Genomic DNA, 27,840 nt, shown 5'->3' on the forward strand with positions numbered 1-27,840 from the left:
TTTTCCTCATGTGTCATGCATCTTACATTGTCAGTATTTTGTAAATTGTATTATTTTATTGATGTATTTTAATATTGTATTTTTATATTTGTGTTTTTGTAAGCCACCTTGAGGGCCTTTGGCCGGAAGGCAGGGTATGTATGTATGTATAAACAACAACAACAACAACAACAATGGGCAACAAAGCTATTAACCTTCAAATTTACCTTTTTTGACCCTGGTGTCTTTAACTGCATATAGGGTCAGCATTAAGAGTGTTTGTGTGTGCGAGTGAGTGGGTGGGTGAGGTGTGGCTGAAAAGCATAAGCCGTTTGATTTCAACATATCTAAGCCACTGACTCCTTTTCATCTTCCCCAATCAAGACTGCCCAAACCTCTGCAGAAATGGCCTTGACCATTAAAGAGGTGTTAAAACTTCCATCATTGTGTGTATCAGCAGTTTTCTTCCACCTCTTTACTTGTCAATGAAACTGCAACACTGGTGCAAATAGCTAGTACACAGAGCCTTTAGTGCTCACTGTAAAAGGAGCATTGTTCAAAAATAGCCTTAAGCAAGAAATGGATAAGTAGCTACAGAAGTTATTGCATCATCATACCTTCTGAGGCCACCAGTTTGGAGATCTCCAAAAAGCATACCAAACACCCTCATAAATATCCTGAGTTGTACTGATAGATGGCACATCACCAGGTTATATGGTTTGGAAGAAATGGTGTGGCTATGGAGTAATTTATTCTGGAACGCTGGAGCATCCTGGATATTGCACAGAGGGTGAAATCCAGCAAATATCTTTCTTTAGACCATTTGTACCCCACTCTTCAGCTAAAAAGGTTTCTAGAGTAGCTTACAAACAATCAATTAATACAAGAAAGTCCCTGTCTGCAGGCTTACAATCTAAGCAAACACAGAAGGGAAAAGGGACAGGGAGGGAAGAGGACAAAAGCAATCTCTTGGACACCAATTGTTAGATCTTACAATGATGAGCTGTAATAGAAACAGTTCAAGGGGAGAAGGTGCCTGATAGAGATGGACATTCAGCACAGCTGATGGGATGAGTCCTGCTTCCTATCTCTCCCAGTTTTCCAGCACAGGTCACATTTATCTATCTACTTATTTGTTGCATTTATATCTCTTTCCTCCAAGGAGCTCAAGATGGCATACATACCTTTTTCCTCTCTTCATATGATCCTCTCAACAGCCCTGTGTGGTAGATAAGGCTGAGAGTTGCAGACTGGCCCAGGTTCACCCAGTCAGCTTCATGGATGAGTGATGATTCAAATCCTGGTCTCACAGGTCCTAGTCTGACACCCTAACCACTACTCCACACTGCACTACAACCACTGTGCCAACCAACATTAAAATGGAAAAGCCTGGACCAGTGTTGGGTCCGGTGCGACCGTGGGCTGAGACAAAAAATCGTGCCTGTAAGAATTATTTTGGGTACGGAGAGCTTTGCATGCACAGTAGATGGTTAACTCTCTCTGATGTACCTGACATAGCTCCATGTTGGCACTGGGAGTAAAGCACCACCACATGTTGCAAGTGACCTGAACCAGTGGGGACAATAGACAGAAAAGTAATTCATTAAGAGGCAAAAACCCCTTGCAGTTTAAGAATGTACCTAGAGCCAACAGATATTTCTATAAAACTTTAAAAAGCAGACAAATTGGACAGCTATAGTGAATGCAACCAGAGGAGCAGGAGACCTGCCCTCCTCTCTGAGATAGGATTTGTACTGCCCTACACATTTGTAAAAATGCAAACAGAATTTGGGTTGGTCTTTCACAGTCCAAACCACTTCCTATGTAGCTTGGAAGAATCACAGTAACATGTGCCTTTGAGCAACTGATGCGTGGTGGCAACACTTGCAATCAGCCCCCAAATAGAAACAAGTCATGTGCTGTGCTGTTCTTGTTTTAGCAGGGAGGAAACAACAATATTAAGACAGTTGATGTAGTCCAGGTATTCACTTTAAATATGTTTGATTTACTTTACAATTATAGTGAAGTTTCCTATAGTAAATTATTTTCTTTTGCTTCTGTTTCTGTGAATATGTGAAGTACAGCAACACTTTGTGTGTGTGTGTGTGTTATGTGCCTTCAAGTTGATTACGACTTATGGCGACCCAATGAATCAGTGACCACCAATAGCATCTGTTGTAAACCACCCTGTTCAGATCTTGTAAGTTCAGGTCTGTGGCTTCCTTTATAGAATTAATCTATCTCTTGTTTGGTCTTCCTCTTTTTCGGCTGCCTGCTGTTTTCTCAGCATTATTGTCTTTTCTAGTGAATCATGTCTTCTAATTATGTGTCCAAAGTAAGATAACCTCAGTTTCATCATTTTAGCTCCTAGTGATAGTTCTGGCTTAATTTGTTCTAACACCCAATTATTTGTCTTTTTCGCAATCCACGATATCCACAAAACTCTCTTTCAATACCACATTTCAAATGAGCTGATTTTTCTGTTATCTGCTTTTTTCACTGTCCAACTTTCACATTCGTACACAGAGACAGGGAATACCATGGTCTGAATGATCCTGACTTTAGTGTTCAGTGATACATCTTTGCATTTGAGGACCTTTTCTAGTTCTGTCATAGCTGCCCTCCCCATTACTAGCTTTCTGCTGATTTCTTGACTATTGTCTCCATTTTGGTTAAGGATTGTGCCAAGGTATTTATAATCCTTGACAAGTTCAGTATCCTCATTATTAACTTTGAAGTTACGTAAATCTTCTGTTGTCATTACTTTAGTCTTCTTGACGTTCAGCTGTAGTCCTGCTTTGTGCTTTCCTCTTTAATTTTCATCAGCACTCGTTTCAGATCATTAGTGGCTTATACTTGTAGTATGGTATCGTCTGCATATCTTAAATTATTGATATTTCTCCCTCCAGTTTGCACTCCTCCTTCATCTTGGTCCAATCCTGCTTTCTGTATAATATGTTCTGCATACAGATTAAACAAAACAGGGTGATAAAATACACCCCTGTCCAATTGGGAACCATTCCGTTTCTCCATATTCTGGCCTTACAGTAACCTCTTGTCCAGCATATAAGTAGTGCATCAAGACAATAAGATGCTGTTGCACCCCCATTTCTTTTACAGCATTCCATAGTTTTTCATTATCTACACGATCAAAGGCTTTGCTGTAATCTTTAAAACACAGGATGATTTCCTTCTGAAATTCCTTGATCCATTCCATTATCCAACGTGTGTTTGCGTATGATCTCTGGTGCCTCTTCCTTTTTTGAATCCAGCTTGGACATCTGGCATTTCTCATTCCATATATGGTATAAGCATTTGTTATAGAATCTTTCTTAACCAACCAACCAACCAACCAACCAACCAACCAACCAATTAATATCCCACCCTTCCTCCCAGCAGGAGAATATTGAGCATTACTTTACTTGCATGGGATATTAAGGCAATAGTTCGATAAGCACTGCATTCCCTGGGATCCCTTTTCTTCGGAATTGGGATGTATATTGAGTTCTTCCATTCTGTGAGCCATTGTTTTATTTTCCATATTTGTTGACAATTTTTTGTCAAAATTTAGACAGATTCCAACTCAGTAACTTGTAGCAACTCTATTGGAATGCCATCTATTCCTGATGATTTGTTTCTTCTAAGTATTTAAGTGCAGCTTTTACCTCACATTCTAAAATTTCTGGTTCTTCTTCATACAGTTCCTCCTGTCAACCCTGCATCTCCTTTATATAATTCTTCAGTGTATTGCTTCTCTCTTCCTTTTATTTCATTTGGTCAATCAGTGTGTTCCCCGGTTTTCATTATTTTATTTGGTCAATCAGTGTGTTCCCCGGTTGATTATTCAACGTCCCTATTCTTGGTTTAAATTTCCCTTTGATTTCTCTATTCTTTTGGAATAGGACTCTTGTTCTACCTTTTTAAAATTATCTTCTATTTCTGCACAATAATTATTTTAGTAGCCAGTGTGGTGTAGTGGTTACAGTGTTGGACTATGACCTGGGTGACCAGGGTTCGAACCCCACACAGCCATGAAGCTTACTGGGTGATCTTGGGCCAGTCACTGCCTCTCAGCCTCAGAGGAAGGTGATGGTAAAACACCTCTGAATATTGCTTACCATGAAAACCCTATTCATAGGGTCGCCATAAGTTGGAATCAACTTGAAGGCAGTCCATCTCCATTTTTTCTCTTTGTCTCTATGTACTAGTCGCTGTATTGTTGCATTTAGGATTCTGACCATGTTTCTATGTACTTTTGCTTTCCTTCTTTCTTTAACCATTTTAAGAGTTTCGTCAGTCATCCATTGAGGTCTTTCTATCTTTTTAGCTAGAGGTGTTGTCTTTTTGCATTCTTCCCTAATAATGTCTCTGACTTCAATCCAAAGTTCTTCTGGTTCTCTATCAACTAAGTTTAATGTGTTCCTTATTTGATCTTTATATTCTTCTGGGATGTTGTTTAAATTGTATTTTGGCATTGTGATTGCTTTGTTGCTCTTCTTTAGCTTTACTTTGATTTTCAATATTACTCGTTCATGATCTGTACCTCAGTCTGCTCCTGGTCTTGTTTTTGCAGAAAGTATGGAACTTTCACATATAGTTGGACCAACTCTAATAATCCATAATTAGCTTGCTGGGGCTGATGAGAGTTGGAGTCAGTCAATATCCAGAGGCCCACAGATTCCCCATCCCTGATGGAGATGTCATTTTATATGGGTTCTATTTTACATTGTTGTCCTGCAGTACTCTATTTTGTTTCTCTAATGCAGTTCATTTGAATGTGTTGAAAGCTACTCTGAGAGGTTTGGCTGAAGACCAGCTAATAAATATCAGTATCAAAGGAATTAGCTTTGAAACGCAAAAAAAGTGTACCTCTTATCAGGTCAAATATTTCTGAGAACACAAGAGAACCTTGGTTGACAGGTGTAAGGATAAGAGGAGATCCTCCCCTGAGTCCATGCCAGCAGTCTTCTCCTGTGAGGTTTGGCTGTCTGGGTCTTACTACTATTCCCCCTCCTGAATATTTCCCTTCCCCTTAGACTTCCCTAAGAATTTATCCTCCCTTCCAGTGTCATTTACATAGAATCAACAATAACAACTTACAGAAGAGGTTGTGTAGCCTCAGGCCCAGGGATAGAAAGAGATCCTATTTCTCTGACTCCCAGGGCTCTTCCTAGGACCCACCCACTACTAGGCCACACCTCTTTTCTCCAGATCCCACTCTTCATCAATCCTGCTCTCTGCCTACCATGTCTTTGAGCTATGATAAGGCCTCTTGCTTGCCTGGATAGTGAGATGTGTAAATGTGTGTGCATGGAGAGATATGCATGTGTGTAAAAATATTTGGCTTTTGTGTGGCTGGAATGTAGTTACTGTACATAAGTAAGAATCTTATCAATTGCTTTGCCCTCTTTTTCCACTGGCCCGGCCACCACCGGCATGTGGCTCCAGAAGGTCCCCCATGACGACGTGGCCCTTGGGCTGAATAGCTTCTTTGCCCTTGAATGCAAGGCAAGGCAGGAATTTTAGAAGTGGGAAGGAGGAGGCTTGAGTGCAGATGGAGGCGGACTCCCGACGAATGCAATTATGCCTTGGTAAGTGCCTGCTCTAAGCGATATACAGCAGCGGTGAGGGCAGCAAAAAAGAGATATTTTGCTGCCAGTATTAAGGCATCACTCTCCCGCCCAGCGGAGCTTTTTAAAACTGTACGAGGGCTTTTACATCTTGGCCCTCGGGATACTATAGATTCATCTGTAGCCCGCTGTGATGAGTTCGCTGGACACTTCCAAGACAAGATCGCTAGCATTCGTCGGGACTTAGACTCCAATATTATAGCAGTTGGATTCAATGAAGCATCCAGAACACGGTCTTGTCCTTATTTATTGGATGAGTTTCAGTCTGTACAGCTTGAGGATGCTGACAAGATCCTTGGACTGGTGCGGGCGACCACGTCAGTGCTGGATCCTTGCCCCTCTTGGCTGGTGAAAACTGGTAGGACCGGAACCGCCGACTGGGCCAAGGAGGTAATCAATGCCTCTTTGCGAGAGGGAGTGGTCCCTGACTGCCTAAAAGCGGCGGTAGTGAGACCACTCCTGAAGAAACCCTCCTTGGACCCAGATAACTTGAACAACTATAGACCTGTGGCGAATGTTCCGTTCCTGGGCAAGGTTCTGGAGCGGGTGGTGGCCAACCAGCTCCAGGGGCTCTTGGATGACACTGATTATCTTGATCCGTTTCAATCCGGTTTTAGGCCTGGGTTTGGTACCGAAACAGCGTTGGTCGCCCTGTATGATGACCTTTGTCGGGAGAGGGACAGGGGGAGTGTGACCCTGTTGATTCTCCTTGATCTCTCAGCTGCTTTTGATACCATCGACCATGGTATCCTTCTGGGAAGGCTCATGGAGTTGGGAGTTGGGGGTAATGCTTGGCAGTGGCTCCGCTCCTACTTGGTGGGTCGTCAACAGAAGGTGGTGCTTGGGGAACACTGCTCGACACCCTGGACTCTCCATTGTGGAGTCCCACAGGGATCGGTACTGTCCCCCATGCTTTTCAACATCTATATGAAGCCGCTGGGTGCAGTCATCAGGAGTTTTGGAGTGCGTTGTCACCAGTACGCTGATGACACGCAACTCTATTTCTCCTTTTCATCTTCCTCAGGTGAGGCTGTTAACGTACTAAACCGTTGCCTGGCCGCGATAATGGATTGGATGGGAGCTAACAGACTGAAGCTTAATCCAGACAAGACCGAGATGCTGTTAGTGAGTGCCTTCTCTGCCCAGATGGTGGATGTTCACCCTGTTCTGGACGGGGTTACACTCCCCTTGAAAGAACAGGTTCGTAGCTTGGGAGTTCTTATCGACTCTTCCTTGTCTCTTGAGGCTCAGGTAGCCTCAGTGGCAAGGAATGCTTTCTACCATCTCCGATTGGTAGCCCAGCTACATCCCTATCTGGACAGTGACGACCTCGCCTCAGTCGTTCATGCTCTGGTAACTTCTAGATTGGACTACTGCAATGCGCTCTACGTTGGGCTGCCCTTGAAGACAGTTTGGAAACTACAGTTAGTCCAGAATGCAGCGGCCAGATTGTTGACGTGGACAAGAAGGTCCGCTCATATTACACCCGTTCTGGCTCGTCTGCACTGGCTTCCTATTTGTTTCCGGGCTAAATTCAAAGTGCTGGTTTTGACCTATAAAGCCTTACACGGCATGGGACCGCAATACCTGGTGGAGCGCCTCTCCCAATATGAAACTACCCGTACACTGCGCTCAACATCTAAGGCCCTCCTCTGAGTACCATCCCATTGAGAAGCTCGGAGGGTGGTGACTAGAAATAGGGCCTTTTCGGTTGTGGCTCCCGAACTATGGAATGGTTTTCCCGATGAGGTGCGCCTGGCGCCGACACTGCTATCTTTTCGGCGCCAGGTGAAAACCTTTTTATATTCCCAGGCATTTTAATGCGTATTATTATATGTATTGTTGTATTTTGTTACTGTTTGATTATTTTTGTTTACCTTTGTTGGTTTGATTCTATTGTATTATTGTATTTATATATTCCTGATTGCTTTATTTTATGTACACCGCCCAGAGAGCCCTTGGGCTTAGGGCGGTATATAAATAAAATAAATAAATAAATAAAGGGGAAAAGTAATTCAGTCACAATGACACATAATAAAATAATGACAGTTATTCATAAGTCTGCACTGCTCTCTGTTTAAATCCAGATTATGATTAGTTGTTTGCAACTGTCCAGTTATTAGTTGCAGTATTCCTAAAATAGGTTCAGCATCTTGGACAGCTCTTTGGAAGTTTCGACTAAAATGTGGAGCAGATTCACTGCCCTACTGACATTGGAGCCACCAGTCTCCACAGGTTCTGGACAATGGCCCCATCTGCACTATAGATTTAAAGCTGTATTATAGCACTTTAAACAGTCATTGCTTTACCCAAATATTCCTGGGAGCTGTAGTTTGTTGAGGATGCTGAGAATTGTAAGAAGACCCCTATTCCGCTCACAGAGCTACAATTCCCCAAGTAGCTTAACAATCAATCCCTCCCTGGGAACGCTGGAACTGCAGCTCTGTGAAGGGAATAGGGGTCCCAGTACCCTTAACAGATGACAGTTCCCAGGATTCTTTGGGGGAAACCATGACCCTGGTGGTATGATAACGCTTTAAATCTGTAGCACAGATGGAACCAGCATCTGGGGAGTATCATAAGATGAACAATGCCACAAACCATCTTCCCAGGAATTAACAATCCAGTATTGATTATGAGTCCCATTTAGTGATGTTGCTGAAGTTTGTAATGCTTTGGCTCAGAATATGAACCTTGGAAACTCATAATAACTGATTTAAATGAAAGGTGAGCAATGCAATCTCCATGTTCATCTCCAGCTCAGATTATAATGTGGTGTCCTCCAGAAGTCACAGAATTATAGAATAGTATAGTTGGAAGGGGCCTAAGGCCATTGAGTCTAACCCCCTGCTCAATGTAAGAAGTCAGTGGATTACAACCCCTGTCATCCCTGGCTGTTGGCCATACTGGTTGGGACTGATGGGAGTAGGAGCCCCACAGCATCTGGAGGGCACCACGTTGGGTACCCCTGATCTACAGTAACTGGCAGCAACTCTTCAGGGTTCCAGACTGGGAATAGTCCCAGCCCTATTTGGAGGTGCTGAGAACAGAACCAGGAATCTTCTGTATATAAAGCAGATGCTCAGTATTATCTACACCAGGGGCTCCCATACTGTGGTCTGTGAGCTTTATTTAGGTGGTCTGCAGCATGTCCATTTAAATATTTGTATTTTTATTGCTTCTTTTATTTCTCATATTGTATTTTAAATTTGATGGAATGCAGATTGTAATACAATAAGATACATTATAAGAAATAAAAGCAGCAATAAAATACATCTAAACTCACACAGCATCTAGCACAACAATTGTGCATAAATTATGCAAAAGTACATAACAATTGCTAAAACAGGCAACAAGTTCACTAAGATCTTCAACAATTTTCAAGTGGTCCATGGGTCAAAAAAGTTTGGGAACCACTGCTTTAGGCTATAGATTAGATAATAGGATGTGTTGTTTTGATTGTGATTCAATGAGGAACTGCCTTTTGACTGTGACTATCTATGAGCTTGGAATGCCTGTGACTTTGATATGCTCCTAGTGGCAATGTAAGCTAGCAATGCCAGCCTGGCATTCTTTCAGTCAGGGCCAGCAATATCTGTAATGACTGGCTACAGGTATAAAGCTAAATTATATCCCTTTGAAGTCAATGGAAACAGTTCCCTGTGAATTGTATTATGCAGCATAAGATATGAAACTTCTGTAGTTAATCTGACAGCACATCACCGAACTTACAGTGTAAATCAATTGGACCAAATGCCTCTGGATTCTGAAAACCCCTTGACGCATGGCTTCACTAAACATACTGTACTAGTCCTCATGTGCCCTGTGATTATGATAATGCAACCACAGAAGGACTTTGTATGACACAACTGTCCTACAAAAGAGCCAGAGGGTTGCTGCTGTGCCAGCCCAGCTGAAAGGATCAGTACTGAAACACCCTCAACATGGTGATCCTTCCCTGACCTCCTATCACTGTACAGCAGTGCTTTACCAGGAGAACCAGGGGTGAGGTGGCAGTGAAGTCAGTGTAGGGATGGGGGAGAAATTAGATTCAGTTCGCATTTCAAGCTAAATCTATGAAATTCAGAGTTTCCAAACAATTTCAGAACCAAAACACAACCATAATTCAAAATTTGTACTTATTCAAATTTTGCAATCCAGTTTGCCAACCAACCAGTGTTTACCAAAATGCATTATGTTAGGGGAAGTGTGCATATAAATGAATATATGAGTGAAAATAAAATACAAAAAGGAAAAAATTAAGAGAAACAGCTTGCAAACGTGTACATTAGTCAAAACTGATTATAAAATGTGTTTATTAGAAGAAATTAGCACTAAAATGCTGGAGAAATTCATAAGGATTTTTTTAAAAAAATTGCAAATTGCTGCAGAAGTGTGGACAACCGAATTTAAGATTGGAAAAATGAGAAACTGAGAGAACCAAAGCTGGCAGATCTTTCCATTCCTAGGCGAGTGTGGTGCAAATGCACTGGTGGAGCCAACCCAGTGTTCCTGCTAGTGCAGTTGCCCCTCACCATTCTCACCATCCTTGTCATTGCACCTCTCCCTCTCAGAAAGCTTCAGCTATAAAGATGACAGGAGTTCAGGTGAGTGCCACTGCGCTACTCCACCAACCGCTACTGAACAAAGAAGATCATAAGATTATAGAACCATAGAAACATAGAATTGAAAGGGGCCTATAAGACCATCCAACCCCCTGCTCAATGCAGGAATCCAGCCTAAAGCACACTTGACAGATGGATGTCCAACTGCCTCTTGAATGCCTCCACAGTATTAGAGAGCCCACCACGTCCCTCAGTTCCATTGTTGTACTGCTCTAACAGGAATTTTTTCCTGAAATCTGGCTTCCTATAACTTGAACCCATTATTCCATGGCCTGCACTCTGGGATGATGAAGAAGAGATCCTGGCCCTCCTCTGTGTGGCAACCTTTTAAGTACTTGAAGAGTGCTATCATATCTCCCTTTAGTTTTCTCTTCTCAGGGCCAAACATGCCCAATTCTTTCAGTATCACCTCATAAGGTTTTGTTTCTAGTCCCCCAATTGTTGCCTTTCTCTGAACCCGTTCCAGTTTGTCTGCATCCTTCTTAAAGTGTGGTGTCCAGAACTGGATGCAATACTCAAGATGAGGCCTAACCAGAGCCTAATAGAGGGGAACTAGTACTTCATGCAATTTGGAAACTTAAGTATGTTAATGCAGCCTAAAATAGCATTTGCTTTTTTTGTAGCCACTCTTAGCTCATATTCAACTTGTGATCAATAACAATCGCAAGATCCTTCTTTCATGTAGTATTGCTGACCCAAGTATTCCTTATCTTATAAATGTGCACTTGCTTTCTTTTTCCTAGGTGTAGAACTTTGCACTTATCCCTGTTAAATTTCATTCTGTTTTCAGCCCAGTGCTCCAGCCTATCAAGATCACTTTGAATTTTGTTTCTGTCCTCCAGGGTAGGGTTGCCAGGTCAGAAGCATTCCAAACACTGACATTTCAGTGGGTGGGCCTTAGTGATATCATTAAGTATAATACATTAAGCATCAACCACAGTTCCTTGGAGCATACAAATCAAACAATTATTTCTCTGATTGGAAATTAAGATAGAAATCTTAGCTAAAAGATAGTGTTCCCAAGTCCAACTGAAGTGACAGAATCATTCCTCTCACCTGCTTAGGAAGCCTGGGTAGGGAACATCTAATCTAGTCTACTTGCTTCTCGCAAGAAAGGTTTAAATGCCCTCAGGCCAGGTCAGTCACCAGAAGGCCATTGTAGGAAGAACAGAACCTAGTATTATGGAGATGTTACATGGGAGCACTCAGGAGTAAAGATGGATGCCCCTGAAGGCTGCAATTTTAAACACACTTACTAAGGGACTAAGCCCCATAGAACTCAATAGGGCTTACTTCTGAGTAGATATGGTTAGGATTGTGATGTTGGTAAAGCTTGACTAGGAATCCTCTGCAAAGATATCCATATCCAAGCAGGGCTGACAACCCCGTGTGGAATGCCCTTCCTCTGCCTTTTAACATGGCTGCTTCAAACTACTTTACAGTTTTCATCCTTCACTTCAGAAAGAGATTTGAGAAATGAGTAAGAGTTAAGAAGATTTTCTGTCCTTTTCTGCATACCCTGTTGGCTGCTATAAACTCACTTTGACAGCCAGCCCAATTCCAGTATGTAATAACTGTCAGAGAGAAAACACACATGATTTGACTTACCTTCACGTTCAAAGGATTGAATTATTAGATACTGAGCTGGATACTTGTCTGGCGCTTAAGTTAACAACCCCAGTTAATCCGTCTTTTATTTGTATTAATGTATATTTTCCCCCTCTCCACTCTAACGCAGCCACCCAAATTTGGTTAGATTTTAATGATTTTATTGACAATTTAATGAGCGACTATCCCTTGAGTCTTTTCCTTTTTAGTGGCGATTTTAATGCAAGAATGGGAACAAACTACCCCAAAATTTATAATAATCTCTCTTTTACTTCGAGCGATATAATTTTACCTCCCCGGTCTTCGAGAGACAAAGTCATTAATAAAAACGGCCAACCCCTTTTTCAATTTATAATTAAGTTCCAATTGTTTTGCTTTAATGGTATCTACTTAGATTCCTCCCAGGGCTATTTTACTTTTCTCTCAGACAAAGGAGCCAGCGTGGTAGACTACATTTTGGGTTCGCCCTACCTATCCTCCCTTGTAAAGGAGCTCACAGTGGAGGATAGGACAGACAGTGATCATCTCCCTTTAAAACTCTCTCTTCAGGGGCTTTTTTACACCACTAATGCGTGCCCGCACGTGTCTCCGATAAAAAATTTCCCTGGGCTCAAACGGCTTAGATGGTCAGAAAAAATGGCATTCAAAGTTAGCTGCCTACTAAATTCTCCCGAGATGTCTGAGCTTTGTCAACTGGCTCTCACTTCCCCAGAGAATATATATAAGATATATGAGGACATTGTCGTTGCCCTCAAACCAATAATGACCACTTCAGTTGGAAATAGAGCTCGTAAGGGCCACAATCTTTGGTATGATAAGGACTGTGAGCTTAGCAAAAAGGCCCTTTCTGTTCAGATTAGGGCTTTAAAGTGTGATCACTCTGAAACCGCTCTGTCCCATTTGCTTCTCCAAAAAAAATCCCATAAAAATTTACTTAAGGAGAAAAAGAACTCTTTCTTTGCAAACAGCTGGCGTGAACTGGGATTGGCTGTTCTTCAAAAAAATGACCCAGAGTTCTGGAGACTGGTACAAAGTGGCATGACTCGCAACCCTATTGCCTTAGGTTCCCCAATCCCCTCGGCTTCTTGGGTCGCTCACTTCCGTAAAATTTTTGAAAAACAAGATAGTCTCAATTTACCCACTGATCATTCTCCCTTTCCAGTTTGGCCACCTGTTAGCTGCGCGGAAGTTAAATAACTAATATCCACGCTCCACCCTGGCAAAGTCTCTGGAGAGGACTTGTTACCCCCAGAATTATTTTTGGCTGATCCCGATTGGTGGAGTCCAATCCTGGCTGCATTATTTTCCAAAATAAATACCACAGGCATTACCCCCTCGGGGTGGGGCACCAGTATTGTGGTGCCTATTCATAAGAAAGGTGACCCTGCTAATCCATCAAACTATAGACCAATCAGTTTGTTAGATGTAACATCCAAATTATACGGTCGTTTTCTGTTGAATAAATTAACAGATTGGGATACAAATCACTCCCTAATCCATGCCGAACAAGCTGGTTTTAGGAAAGGCAGAAATACCCTTGACCATGCCTTTGTTTTACTGCATCTTATAAACAAAGTTAAAACCAGGGCTTATAAATCCCTTTACTTGGCTTTTATAGATTTTTCATCGGCCTTTGACTTAATTGACAGAGACCTCCTGTGGCAGAAACTATCTCTTGCAAATATAGATACGAGGTTATTGCATCAGATTCAATCTCTTCACCAAGGAAATAAGTTGAGGGTCTGCCTTGGTAACAATGGTGCACTCTCTCATGAAATTCCAGTCGGCTGGGGCATTAAACAGGGATGCATTTTGGCCCCATTCCTGTTTAACTTTTTTATCAACGACCTAGTCCCCAAAATGGCCGCTCCCAATTTCCCCCCCCTTCAGTGGGTAATAGAAAGATAGCATCTCTGCTTTACGCGGATGATTTGGTATTGCTGTCTCTAAATAAAGTCGGATTGAAGAGAATGCTCTTCCGGTTGGAACAATATTGTGAGGCCTGCCATCTACAAGTAAATTATGCTAAAACTAAAATAATGGTCTGCGGGAGGTATAGTAGGACGAAATCCATCTGGTCCCTGAACGGCCATCAATTAGAACAAGTTAATACCTTTAAATATCTAGGTATTTGTATTAACAATAACCTTTCCTGGACCCCGCAATTTGAAATGACTAAGCTGACAACATTAAGATCAAATGGCCAATTGAAGAAATTTTTTTATTCTCGTGGCGGTCAACTTTTAGGTCCAATGTTAAAAATCTATACAGCTAAACTCCTCCCAAAAATCTTATATGGCATAGAGCTTTGGGGACAGTCGATGAAAAATCGGCTTGAAGCCCTTCAAAATCAACTCATGAAGCAAATCTTGGGTCTTCCCAGGAATACCCCCTCAGCCCATTTAAGGGCAGAATTGGGCCTTCCGTCCATGGCTGCCAGGACTGATCTGGCTCTCCTAAGATTTTGGAAAAGATTCAGATCTTTGGATGATTCCTCCCTTATAAAACTTTGCTGGAACGATCCCCAGGGAATGCATGAATGGGAGAGAAAAAATATGGAGTTATTAGCACTTTATGAACTCACCTTAGCTAAATTTTCAAGCTTTACATCCTCCGATCTTCAAAACTGGATCTTTGACCAAGATGCATATCAGGATAGAGCCTCAATCGTGTCAGCCACTTATTCTCGGTGGTTCCCCCAAACAAAACACAGTCATGTTTCTCCACATTACTTCACTACCTTGACCCGTGCACCTTTACGTAAAGCTTTTACGGAGCTGAGGTTCCAAGCCATGCCTTCTGCTGTCTTGGAAGGACGATACAAGGGAGTTCCATTTCCAAATCGTTTTTGTATCTTTGGATGTAAGGTCCCTGAGGACCTAGTCCATTATATGTTACTGTGCCCTCTTTATTCCCATCCTAGAGAAAAGTTTTTGTTTCCCCTCCCTTGTTATGCCAGTGGTCTTTCCTCAAATGAATTGATAATCGCTCTTTTATCGGATAGTAATAACCAAATCACTATTGCGGTGGCAAACTTTGCTTTTGCCACCAGAAAGATTAGAGAAAGATATGTTATTTCGCAGTGTAAATAAATTGTTGCTCTATATATCCTTCTTAAATGTACTTTTAGAACAAATGTTTTACTGTATCGTTATACTGTTTTATGTTGCAACGGCCTATGACCATAAGCAAATAAAGATTTGTTGTTGTTGACTTACCTTCACAGGCAGTAGCTTAGGAACAACAGCAATTGCAGCCACACTTTCCAGTATGTGAATTCTCTTTTACCACTTTTGGTCAAGAAACAAACTGTCATGCAATCAACAAGGTGCATCATCAATGGGTTTAAGGGGGATGACACATGGAACCACTGTTGTTGCTTCTATGGATGTAGAAAAAAAAAGGCAAAAGACAGTAATGATTTCCTATACCAACCACAACCACAACAAGATTCCAATGAGTAAGGTGGAAAACACAGCATCCCACAACCAGTCAAGATTCCTAAACAAAAAACAAAACTAAAAAAACCCCTGGCAGCCAGTCAACTAAGGTCACAGAAATCCCCATGTAGCACAATCTGACCCAGGGGCTGCAGTTAGTGCAGAATTCTGTGGCACAATTGCTGACATGAATGAGACTCTATCAGAATATAATACCTCTGCTCTGAAATCTGTACTGGTTGCTGATTTGCTACCAGACCAAGTTCAAGGTGTGCTTTCCATGTTATGGCTGCCACATAGTACTTCTGCTGTTGTAAGAAATAAATCTTTTAGTGTGGCAGCACCTACTCTTTGGAACTCCCTGCCTATTGACATTAGGCAGATGCCTCTTTATGGCACCTGCTAAAAATATTTTTGTTTAGGCAAGCCTACCCAGGCATGTAGAAGCTATTAGGGTTTTAATCTATTTTTAGCTCATTGTTGGTTTGATTATTTTGAATGTTTTTAAATACCTGTCTGTTTTTGCCAATAATTTTATTGTTTTAATTCCTTCTGTAAACCGCTTTGAAGTTTTTTTTACAATAAAGTGGTATATAGATGTTGTAAATAAAATACATAGAGAAATGTCAGAGTCACAGTGACCCTTGGGTCTCTTTAAACTTTTAGGAACAAAGGAATCTATCTTATACTGACTCAGGCCGGTTGGTACCATCTAGCTGAGTACTGATTGCATGGACTAGCATTGGATCTCCAGGATACCAGTCTTTTCCAGAAATTGAATTTTGCACCTTTCCATGCAAAACATGTGCCCTACCACTGAGCCCTTTTCCTGTTTAAAAAAATCTTTTTAAATTGTTCTTTTCAATTCACTAATAATGTACAGCATACTTAGGGCAGATCCACACCATGAATTTAAAGCAAATTCGACACAATTTTTGTTGTAATATGTAGTTCAACTCCAACTTGTGGGGTGAGGCTGCACGGGGTTCAAAAGGGTAGCTAGAGAGGAGACCTCCTGATTGCTAGGCTATTACCTATCCTTTGATCTCCTGCTGTCCCTTCCTGCTAGACTGATATGCATAGGATGTTGACCACATCTCCTTCCTCCTCCCTCTTCTTCTTCTTTCTCATGAAAGGGAGAGCAGACATATTTTCTTTGTCTCTCCCTCTCCTCCAAGCATGAGGGCAAACACTAGGCTTAGTATTTGCATCTCCAACTTAGCTAGTTAGCTAGATGTAGAACTCTTTCCTATCAAGTATGTACTTCCAGAATAAAGTAGTTATTTCTTATTTTAAAGCTTAAAGTCTCTGACTAATTCCTACAGGGAAGGTGTAATCTTTAGCAAAGATTCAAACACACAAAGACTCACTCAGATGCTCTATTCCCAATTTCGCTACACTGCAACACATTTGAAGTACATGAATTCCACCACAGAACCATGGGAACTGTAGTTTGTTAAGAGTGGTGGGAACTATAACTGTGAGGGGGAAACTACACTTCCCAGGATTCTTTGGGGGAAGGCATGTGCTTTAAATGTGAGTTGGATGTGCTATAAATGTATTGTGTGGATCTACCTCATAAACTTTGCCTGCATGTAAATCATTTTAATTAACTTTTCAAAATGGAAATAGCTACACAGTTTACTGGGTAGCCATGGGCTAGTCACCATCTTACAGCCTAACCTGCCCCTCAGGATGAAAATAACACAGGGGAACCATGACCACCCCAAGAAAGAACAACACACTTAAAATATAGAGGAAATAATGTACAACCATAGTGTGAAATCAAATACTGTTAAAAATGGACCTTGGACTTCCTCATGAGCATAGCTCACTAGAAATTCAAGTTCCCCTATTGCAAGTGTAGCGAGACCTTTTGCTGGAGTTAATCTGCATGTCATCCCTAAAGCATGTATAGCTCTACCCTTAACTGAATGACACACACCAAAAGTAAAATAAAGAGTGGTCTTATTAAGAGAAGGAACAAGTAAAAATATTGCAATTCACAATTATAGTTAATATTTGAACAGCATTCTAACTATTATTCATTTTATAGTGCTAGATAGACTAAAGCAAAGAGACTAAACCCTATGCACACTTCCAAATCAAACTCACCCACACAGAGAGAAAAGAAAAGGAACCCAGAAGTTGTGTATACCTTTCCTGAAGAGTTGCTGTGAGTCTTAGGCTGAGAGACTTCCGTATCTACCCCAATGAACCAAAAGCTCTGCCCTTGTGTAACCTTGCACTAGATTTGAAAGATATCACCTAAATCCTTAGCTCTGAAGCTCTGTGTTTTTCCAATGATGCTGGGATGCAATGGTAAGGTAAGGCAGCCACTGGAGCCCTCTAGAAAGAGGAACTGACGACCCCTTCAAACCCCTCATGTTTTATACTTTTTCTAACTAAAAATAACAACAATATAAATGTGACCAAAGAGATGTGGATGTGACAGGTAAGAACAATAAAAGAACTTAAGATTACCAGTCAAGGGATCTGTTTCCCCCCCAGAAACCATTCCCCAACAAACTCCCAGATAATGACAGCAATCTCCCTACTGTAAATTCCTGTTTCGGATAATTTCTATCCTGTCTTCTCCTGAAGGTTAAGTTTATCATAAACACTATGCAGACTATTTCTTTGTTTCAAAGGAGCACCTGCTTCTTACTGGGTGACATTCCCCAAATTTCCATGAGGGTCAGGAAGTCCATACCCTCAGGCTTTCAAGATATGTAGCTAGTCAGAGTTCACAGAGAGGCTGTTGCCCAGGATTCTTTGCTTATTGCAGGCTTTCCAAACTCTGATTCACTGAGGTGAATCAAAGATTAAAAATCTCCAAGATCTTATTTCTCCTTACAATACTTACTGAGGCATAGTATGAAGGAATATTCATATAAGCATGAATGATAAAGATGTTTATTATTTACACAACCTGTAAAGATTTTTATAGTGCAATCCTACGTTTATTTATTCAGAAGCAAATCCCAGTGTATTCAGTGGGGCTTACTCAAACAGGGACAGAACTGCAATCTCAAGTGATAAGCAACTTCATCCATGCAACCCAAAATTCAGAATCATGCCACTTTAAGCTGTTTTGCAACTGTTTTATACTTGTTTTTGTGGTTATTGGTTTTTAAAAGGATTTATTTTTTATTGTGAGCTGCCTTGGTTTCCAATCAGCAACCTTACATCACAGGGATGTTTGAAAGACTCCATACACACACTGGAGATGTAAAATACATATTCCTCATATAACAGTTTATTGGCAAAACCAGTTGGTTATTGCAAGACTTTTTTTTTTAAAAAAAACAGTATTAGTTTCCTACATAATAAAAGCTGTGACACCTAAGTAAGCCCTGCCTAATTGCTTTGAAAATAGGATTGGAGGGAGAGAGAAAGATTTACAACACAAACACATTCTTTTGCTATGTTCACTCAAAAGTTCCATTAATTTACAGCAGAATCCTTACCATGTCTACTCAAAGCAAGTCCCATTGTATTCAATGGGGTTTTCTCCTGGTATGTGGGACTAGCATTGCAGGTTTACTCCCAGAAAAGTGAGGTTTCCAAAACAAGCTACGAATTAGATGAATGAACTGCCCTCTTCAACAGCCCAAGAAAATTTAAACTTATTTGACTTCTCATAATCAGAAAAGTATAACACATTGTAATGGCATTTAGTTCTCCTGCATGCAAGAGAGAAAGAGACTTTTGCTATTGCTGAAAGCTATTAACTTACTCGGTTTATGAGATTTTCAGACAAGCAGGAAAAAACAACAGTTTTCTGGCCTTGCAATGGGTTCTAGCTGTTAGCAGGAGATCAACAAATCCCTTGTTAATCACAACTCTGACTTCACTTATTGGCTACGAACCTCAAAGAGGGTGGTTAGAGTAGCCAGCTATGAGCTCATTTAACAGACTTTGTGGGGATGGGGCAGCTGACATTTTGGTGTATATCTCTTGAACCAGGCCACCTAGAAACTTTATTTGTTTTTAAATGAAAGCTAAGAGTCTGGAGATTGGGGTGACTCACCCATAGACCCAGAGAGGACCGCAAAAATTCAGTCTCCAGGTGAAAACCAAAGACCTGGCAACCCTACTCCAGGGTGTTAGCTATCCCTCTCAATTATGTATCATCTGCAAATTTGATAAGCATTTCCTGCACCTCATAATCCAAGTTGTTACCTCCCCCCACTTTGAGAAGGAACCATTGATAAGCACTCTTTGAGTATTATTCTGTAGCCAGATGTGAATCCACTTGAAGGTTTTCCATTCAGCCCACATTTAGTTAGCTTGCTAATCAGAATATCATGGAGCACTTTGTCAAAAGCTTTGCTGAAGTAGAGATACGTTATGTCCATAGCATTCCCACAGTCTACAAGGGAGGTTACCTGATCAAAAAATGAAGTCTGGCAGGATTTGTTTTTGATAAATCCATGTTGGCTTCTAGTAATCACTGTATTGTTTTCAAGGTGCTTACAGACTGACTGTTTTATAATCTGCTCCAGAATTTTTCTAGGGACTGATGTCAGGCTGACTGGTCTATAGTTCCTAAATTCCTCCTTTTTGCCCTTTTTGAAGATAGGGATAACATTAGCCCTCCTCCAGTCATCTGGCACTTCACCTATCTTTCATGATTTTGCACAGATAATAGACAGTGGTTCCGAGGGTTCTTCAGCCAGTTCCTTCAATACTTCAGGTTGCAGTTCATTGTGCCCTAGAGATTTGAACTTGTTCAAAGTAATTAGACATTCCCTGACCATTTCTCTATCAATTTAAAGCTGCAAACCTGCCCCTTCAACTTCACGTTTGCCAGGAAAGTCATAGACCCTCTTTTGGGAGAAGACTGAGCCAAAGTAGGAATTGAGCACTTGTGCCTTTTCTTTGTCATCTATTATGATTTTGCCATCCTTATTGATGTATATTGATCTGAACCACCATTTTTTTCCTCTGTCTTTTACTACATATGTACCTGAAGAAAGTTTTGTTGCTTGTAGTATTCCTTGCTAACCTCTGCTCATTCTGGCACCCTGGGCTCCCACTGGGAGGAAGGGCGGGATTGAAATCTAAATCTAAATAAATAAATAAATTCTCAGCTTTAGCCTTCCTGACACCATCCCTGCAATTCCGTGCTACCTGTCTATACTCTTCCTTTGTGGCCTAGCCTTCCTTCCACTTCCTATATACCTTGTTTTCAGGTCATCTCTAAACTTTTTGTGAGGCTACATTGACTTTTTCTGCTGTCTTCCAACTTTTTTCTTGTTGGAATTGTTTGCAGTTGTGCTAGGCAGGAGCTTTAGGACCTCTGCCAGAGTGCCCAGGTAGCTGCATGTGGGGCTACTCAAGAGGGACAAGTGGTGTAAGCACTTACTTGAATCAGGTCCCAGCTGAGAGCCAGGAAAAGGGGGAGGTCTCCAGTTCCTTCCTATGTAGGCTCTCAGTCGGAGTTGCTTCACTGCTGAAGCAGCATCTCCCTGCAGGCTCCACCAGAATGATCAAGAGGATGGAATGACTTCCCTATGAGGAAAGGTTGCAGTATCTGGGACATTTCAGTTTAGAGAAAATGTGAGTATGAGGTGACATGATAGAAGTGTATAAAATGATGCATGCCATGGAGAAAGTGGATAGAGAAAAGTTTATGATTCTAGCATAACAGTAGAACTCATGGACATCCAATGAAGGTGAATGTTGGAAGATTCAATTCAGACAAAAGAAAGTACTTCGTCACACAGCTCATAGTTAGAGTATGGAATCACTCCCACAAGAGGCAGTGATGGCCATCAACTTGGATGGCTTTAAAAGAGGATCAGATTCTTAGATTCATGGACGCAAGGCTATTAATGGCTACTAGCTATGATGGCTATGCTGTGCCTCCATGGTTGGAGGCAGCGTGCTTCTGAATACAGGTTGGTGGAAACTGCAGGAGGGGAGAGTGCAGTTGTGCTCAGGTCTGGCTTATGGGCTTCCAATAGGTATCTGATTAGCAACTGTGAGAACAGGATGATGGACTAGATGGGCCATTGGCCTGATCCAGCAGGATCTTCTAATGTTCTTATGTTCTTCCTGAAGTGGGAAAATGGATGGGATCTTGTATCTGGGAAAAGAAAATCATGCCTGAGACCTTGGAAATGCCATTTAGTGAAAATGCTGGGCTAGATAGACCCATAGTTAATTTGATATAAGAAAGCTCCCTTTGTCCCAAAGAAGTTACAGATTCATTCTGCAGCATTTCCCCTTAAAAGGGGTCAGAATGAGCAGACTGAGGCGCAAGTGCCTTGGAGAGCCATGGTCAGTCAGATTAGATAACATGGGGCTGGATCAGGTGCTGGGAACCTTTGGCCCTCCAGATGTTGCTGAACTACAACTCCCCTAAGCCCTAGCTCAGGGTCAATGGTCAGGGATGATGGGATGCAATTCAGCAACATCTGGAGGGCAAAAGATTCCCCACATGTGGGCTAGACCTAGGGATGGAGAAGAAATTCAATTCAATTTGCATTTAAAGGCAAACTTGACTAATTCACACTTTCTAAAGCAAGATGCAAACTGAAACACATCTTTTGAAATTCACACCTCTAAATTTTACAATGCAGGTTTTCAGCCAAGTGAATGTGTGAAATGCATATACTAGGGCAAAGGGTTTATATACACACACACACACATATATATAAAGTGCTATCTTTACAAAAGGGGGGGCTTGGGCAACTCATGAGGGGAGCTCTTTGGATCCCTGTGTGGGGAGCTCTGGCAACCTATGGGGGGAGAAGGGGCAGCTCTGGTGACCCATGAAGGGAAGGGGGAGGGATTTGTTGATACATGGGGGAAGGGAGCAGCTTTTGCAACCCATGTGGGGTGGGTGGGGGACCTTTGGTGACCTGTGGGGGCCACGGGAGCTTTCATGATGTTAGGTGGGGTTGTTGAGCGAAGCGAGCAGGTAAAGCAGCCCCTAATAAATGCATATTTTGTGAAAATAATAAAACTTCATTATATTAGGGAAGATTGCTTTGAAAAAATGTATTATGCAAAATTGCATTAAAATGTATGTATTAAGAAGTTAGCAATAAAATTCTGATGAATATTCATGAGGACTTTTTAAAAAAATTACAGCTGGAGAACTGAACTTAAGATTGGAAAAATTCTTAAACAACCAAATTTTCTTTCAACCCTAGTGAAATACGCATGATGTTTGTCAGGCATTGAAAAACAAAACAGAGCTCAACATTTGATTAAATTTGCAAGAACCAAAGTTAGCCTGGTGGGTTGAACTAACAAAAAGCCTTCCAGCAATGATGTCGAATCAGTTTCCTTCAGGAATCCTCCTTCATTCCTGGCAGAGAAATGATTATGGATTCATGGTTTAGGCAATAACAGCTCTGTTCTGTTTCTAAGCAGGTAAAATCCTTCTGGCATTTCCCCACCCCACAAACTCTCTCTTGTAATGCTTATCTTGTCCAGAATCTTTTACTGGAAGGTGAAAACAAAAAAACCCAAAACAAATACAATACAAAATGAAACAGTGTAATTTTTTATTTTTTAAAATGCTTCAAGGCCTGAAGAGAACTTACTGAATCTGCTCTTTGTGTGTGTGTATGTGTGCATATTTTAAAGAAACAGCCAAGGCTTTGTAGGGTCACTTTATTCCATTTTCTCTCCACTTTGGTTCTTAAGCCCATCAGGTTGGCCAAATTATGGCAAAACATGCCCCCTTTTCTCTCTGGAAGAATAATTGCTGGAGACTTATCAGTGAGAAGCTGAAGAAATGAAAATTACTTTCAGCTTCCCAGATGTCTTTGATGTAATCTTTGCTTGGCATTTGGGGCTTGCTGTGGGAATGTGATGCAGGGGGTAGCACACAAATATGACATCCCTGCTGTGGAAGAGGTAATCACAGATTGTTTTGGAGCCTGACACCCTAGTGCTTTAGAACAGAGCTTAACAAAAAAGCACCCTCTCTCTCTCACACACACCATCTACGTACTCATTAACCATGCTATGGGAGGGGGGCATAAAGAAATGAAGGGTTTTTGAATATTGATAGGGAATTATTTTGATATGCAAACCATTCTAATATATATACACTCTAGGTTTTTTTATGAAATAAAACAATTATATAAAAAGAGGCCTTATATACTCTGGCCTCCTTAACCATACCCTGTCATTTTCAGTTCTTTCAGTTCTCATTTTTTCAATCTTAAATTCAGTTCTCCACATTTCTGTAGCAATTTGTGATTTTTTTAAAAAAATATCTACATGAAAATTCTTCAACATTGTAATGCAAATTTCTCCTAATAAACACAGTTTTGTATGCAGTTTTGACTAATACACACATTTTTGAAAGCAGTTTCTGCTAATATAATGCATTTTGGAATGTTATTTTCAATAATAGATTCATTGTTAAGCACACTTTACCCTAAAATATGAATTTTTGAAAACACTGCTTGGTTGGAGAAGTGCATTGCAAAATTTGGGTAAGTGAGAGTTTCAAAGGATGGCTGTGTTTTGAGTTTCAAGGATAGACCCTTACTTGTGAGTAGACTGATGACTCTGGGACCATAGATGCATATTGTGCCAGCACTCTGTAGCCTGGGCCTGAAGGTTTGATCCTCGCCCCTCGTGGCTCATTATGAGCTGCAAAGAGAGGCTGAGCAAAGGGATCAAGGCAGTGGTAAATGCATCCTTGGAGGAGGGTCCAATGGCATCAGCCCTCAAGGAGGCAGTAATAAAGCCCATCTTGGAAAAGTCCTCCTTGGATCCCCAAGAGTTGAATAACTTTCGCCCAGTCTCTAACTTACCATTCTTGGGCAAGGTGATTGAGCGAGTGGTGGCCAAACAGTTACAGACACACTTGGATGAAGCAGATTATCTAGACCCATTCCAATCTGGTTTCAGGACTGGACGTGGAACTGAAACAGCCTTGGTCGCCCTGGTGGATGATATGAGGGCGTTAGGTAGGGGAGAATATACCTTACTCGTCCTCCTGGATCTCTCAGCGGCTTTTGATACCGTCGACCACGGTATCCTTTTAGATCGCCTGGAGGGATTAGGAATAGGGGGCACTGTTTTACGGTGGTTCCGTTCCTATCTCTCAGACAGGCATTAACGGGTGGCATTGGGGGATGAGATGTCAGACCCTTGGACCCTCAACTGTGGAGTGCCACAGGGTTCTATCCTCTCCCCCATGCTATTCAACATCTATATAAAGCCACTGGGGGCTATCATCAGGAGATTTGGGCTGCAGTGTCACAGATGACACTCAGCTCTATCTCTCATTTAAGTCCTCACCAGAGTTGGCTGTGGACACCATGTCCAAGTGCCTGGAATCAGTAAGTGGATGGATGGAGGGGAATAGGCTGAAGCTGAATCCCGATAAGTCTGAGGTGTTGCTCGTGGGAGATAAGAGGAGGTTGGGAAATATAGACCTGGTGCTTAATGGGGTGAGGTTACCCCTGAAGGAACAGGTCCGCAGCCTTGGGGTCATTCTTGACTCCCAGCTGTCCATGGAGGCTCAGGTTTCAGCAGTGAGCCTGGCAGCTTGGTATCAATTACATCTGATACGGAGGCTGCGACCCTACCTTCCTGTCCATCTACTCCCATGGGTGATACATGCCCTGGTCTCCTCCCGCTTAGACTACTGTAATGTGCTCTACGTGGGGCTACCCTTGAAAACGGTCTGGAAATTACAGCTGATACAGAATGCGGCGGCACGTCTGATTAAGAACAGCTGTCGCCGTGATCATATCACTCCGGTGTTAGTAGATCTACACTGGCTACCAGTTGTTTACCGAGCCCAATTCAAGGTGTTGGTGTTGACCTTTAATGCCCTATACGGTTTCGGCCCAGTTTATCTGAAGGAGCGCCTCCAGCATCATCAGTTATGCCGCCTGACGAGATCAGCCACACAAGACCTTCTCTCAGTCCCACCAGTTAAAACTGCTAGACTGGTGCGGACTACAGAGAGAGCATTTTCAATTGTGGCTCCCACCCTCTGGAATTCCCTGCCTTCTGACCTTCGCCATGCCCCCTCCCTGATGGGGTTCCGCCGGGCCTTGAAGACCTGGCTGTTCAGGCAGGCTTACAGGATCTCTGGAGTGGATTAATTTTTATGCTGATATTAACTGGAAGGGTTTTTTTTTAGATTACACATTGATTGTGGTTTTACATTGTATTTTATTGTGTAATGTACGTCGCCTAGAGTGGCCGTTAACTCGGCCAGATAGGCGACTCATAAATAAATTTTTATTATTATTATAGGCTCTTGAGGACAAACAGGACGCCTCAGCTCCTCCTCTGACAGTTCTGGGAGACCTTCATCAGCTATCCCTAGAAGGCCCCTCAAGGGGATTCTCAGCATTGGATTCAGGGGGTCCTGTCTGCTCCTCAAGGTCCTCAGCCTATGATGTATCATCCTCTGAGGACTCCATGTCTGGTACCAGGTCAGGGCTAGGCATGGCACTAGGCACTATTTAAGGTATTGACATTAGCTCAGGACCCAAATACTTAAAGGAGTCCGTGTCCCAATATGCACTAGCCCATGCTTTGAGATCAGTGGGAGAGGTCCTGCATGTGGCCCTACCTATGGTTGAAGTACACTCTGTGGCAGGGCTTTTCCAGTGGCTCCCCAACTATGGAACTCCCTCCCTTTAGAAGTTCTATTGTCCCCCTCATTGATGACCTTCCAGTGCCAGCTTAAGATGCTTTTATTCATTTAGGCCTTTGGGAGATTATTGAAAGTCAGGGCATGTCTGGATATCATAGTTTGTGTTCTGAAGTTTTCAGCGGCATATAATGTCTTAAGGATGGCTTACACTTTTTATTGTTGTATTTATTGGGTATTAGATTTAATGTGTGTTGTAAACTGTGCTGGGATCTTGAAAGACAAAGGTGGAGTATAAATAAAACCTATAAATAAAGAAGGCTACAAAAGGCTTTTTTGTTGTTCAGATATGTTTATAGAATATTACAAACATTGTCTATTCTATAGAAAAATATATAAAACAATAAAGAGATTAAATCCAATTTAACGAAGTTTTAAAAAAATACAGTTAGACATAATAAACAATATGTAATGTACAGCTAGACTATAGAAATTGTATCTTTTAAGTTGCTTCTGTCCTGATAAGATATTCATTTTGGGTTGTCACCAACTAAGAATAGAGTAGACCAACTGAAATTAATGGACCTAAGTTGGTCATGCTTATTAATTTCACTGGGTCTACTCTGGACAGGACTAGCATAGGGTAGAATCCATTGTTTCTTTTTGAAAAATACAAAGGTTTTTCCCCCTCATATTTTTGTAATAGAGGGGAAAAAACCTTAGTCATGACTCCATGCAGCGTGATGTGTGGGCATGGCAGCAAAGCATCTGACATATAAAGATGGTGCTGGGGAAGTGATGGTGGTGCAAAAGCTGGCGCTTGGTGGTGGTGCCAGGAGCAGGAGAGGCCCAGCACCAGGCTGTGACACCAGGAGTGGGAGAGGCCTGGTGCTTGGTGGTGGTGCCAGGAGTGGGAGAGGCACACCAGCAGCTCCGGGAGTGGGAGAGGCCTGAAGTTCGGTGGCTGCAGCCTAGGTCTGAGCTTCAGTAGGAGGATGGGAGGCCGGCCTTGATGACCCATGGGGGAGAAGGAGGGAGAGAAGGCCTGGTGACACGTGGGGAAAGTCTGGCAACTAGTGTGTGTGTGGGGGAGAAAGTAGGGGAGATCTGGTGACCCATGGGTGGGAAAAGGGAAAAAAGGTCTGGCAACCTGTGGGGGGCAAAGAAGGAAGGGGAGGTCTGGTAACCCATAAAGATGGAGAAGGGAAAGGTCTGGTGACATGTGTTGGGGAGAGAAAGGGTGGGGAGGTCTGGCAAACCATGGGGGAAGGGGAAGTGCTTTGGCAAACCATGGGGGCAGGAAAGGGGAGGGGGGCTTTGACTCAGGGAAGGGGGATTTGTTGACCTGGGGGGAACATGGGCTTTGGTGATGGCAGGTGGGGTTTGCAAGCGAGGGAAGCAGGGGTGCAGCCCATAGGTTTTTTTAAAAAAAGAAAAAAGTAATGAGAATAATTGTAGATTATAAATTATGAACTTCACTATATATAAGCTAATAAAGGGCCACTCCAGATATTATTTTTATTGTGCATTCATGATTTGTGTTCATGATGGCACTGGGGTGGTTAGACACAATCCTGCTTTCAATACTGTTTGTATCTGCAGACATTTGGGGGGTAGGCATACTGCTTCATTTCCAATCAGTGCATCTCCCTGCTGAACTCCTGTAATTTTTGAATGCACTGAAGTTCAGGAGTTGTTTTTCTCCCACTTTTGTAGTGCTATAGCCCAACCATACATCTCTTACAGAAAACATAGGTCTGTCCTGTAGAGCTGCTTTAAGACAGCCTCCACTAAGCTGCCCCCCCATATATGCCACAATGGCAGCATGTCCACTAATTGCCAGGCAAGATCTTCTATCCTGTGTGTGTTAGTGGTAATTGTAAGGAAGCAAGAGTTCCTGCACATTCATAGTCATATCAGGTTTTTTCAGCTTCCTTTCCTCCTGCCTGTCAAGCACAATCAGATAA

The sequence above is a fragment of the Rhineura floridana genome, chromosome 17, assembly GCF_030035675.1.
Source record: "Rhineura floridana isolate rRhiFlo1 chromosome 17, rRhiFlo1.hap2, whole genome shotgun sequence".
In the NCBI taxonomy this organism is placed as follows: Eukaryota; Metazoa; Chordata; class Lepidosauria; order Squamata; family Rhineuridae; genus Rhineura; species Rhineura floridana.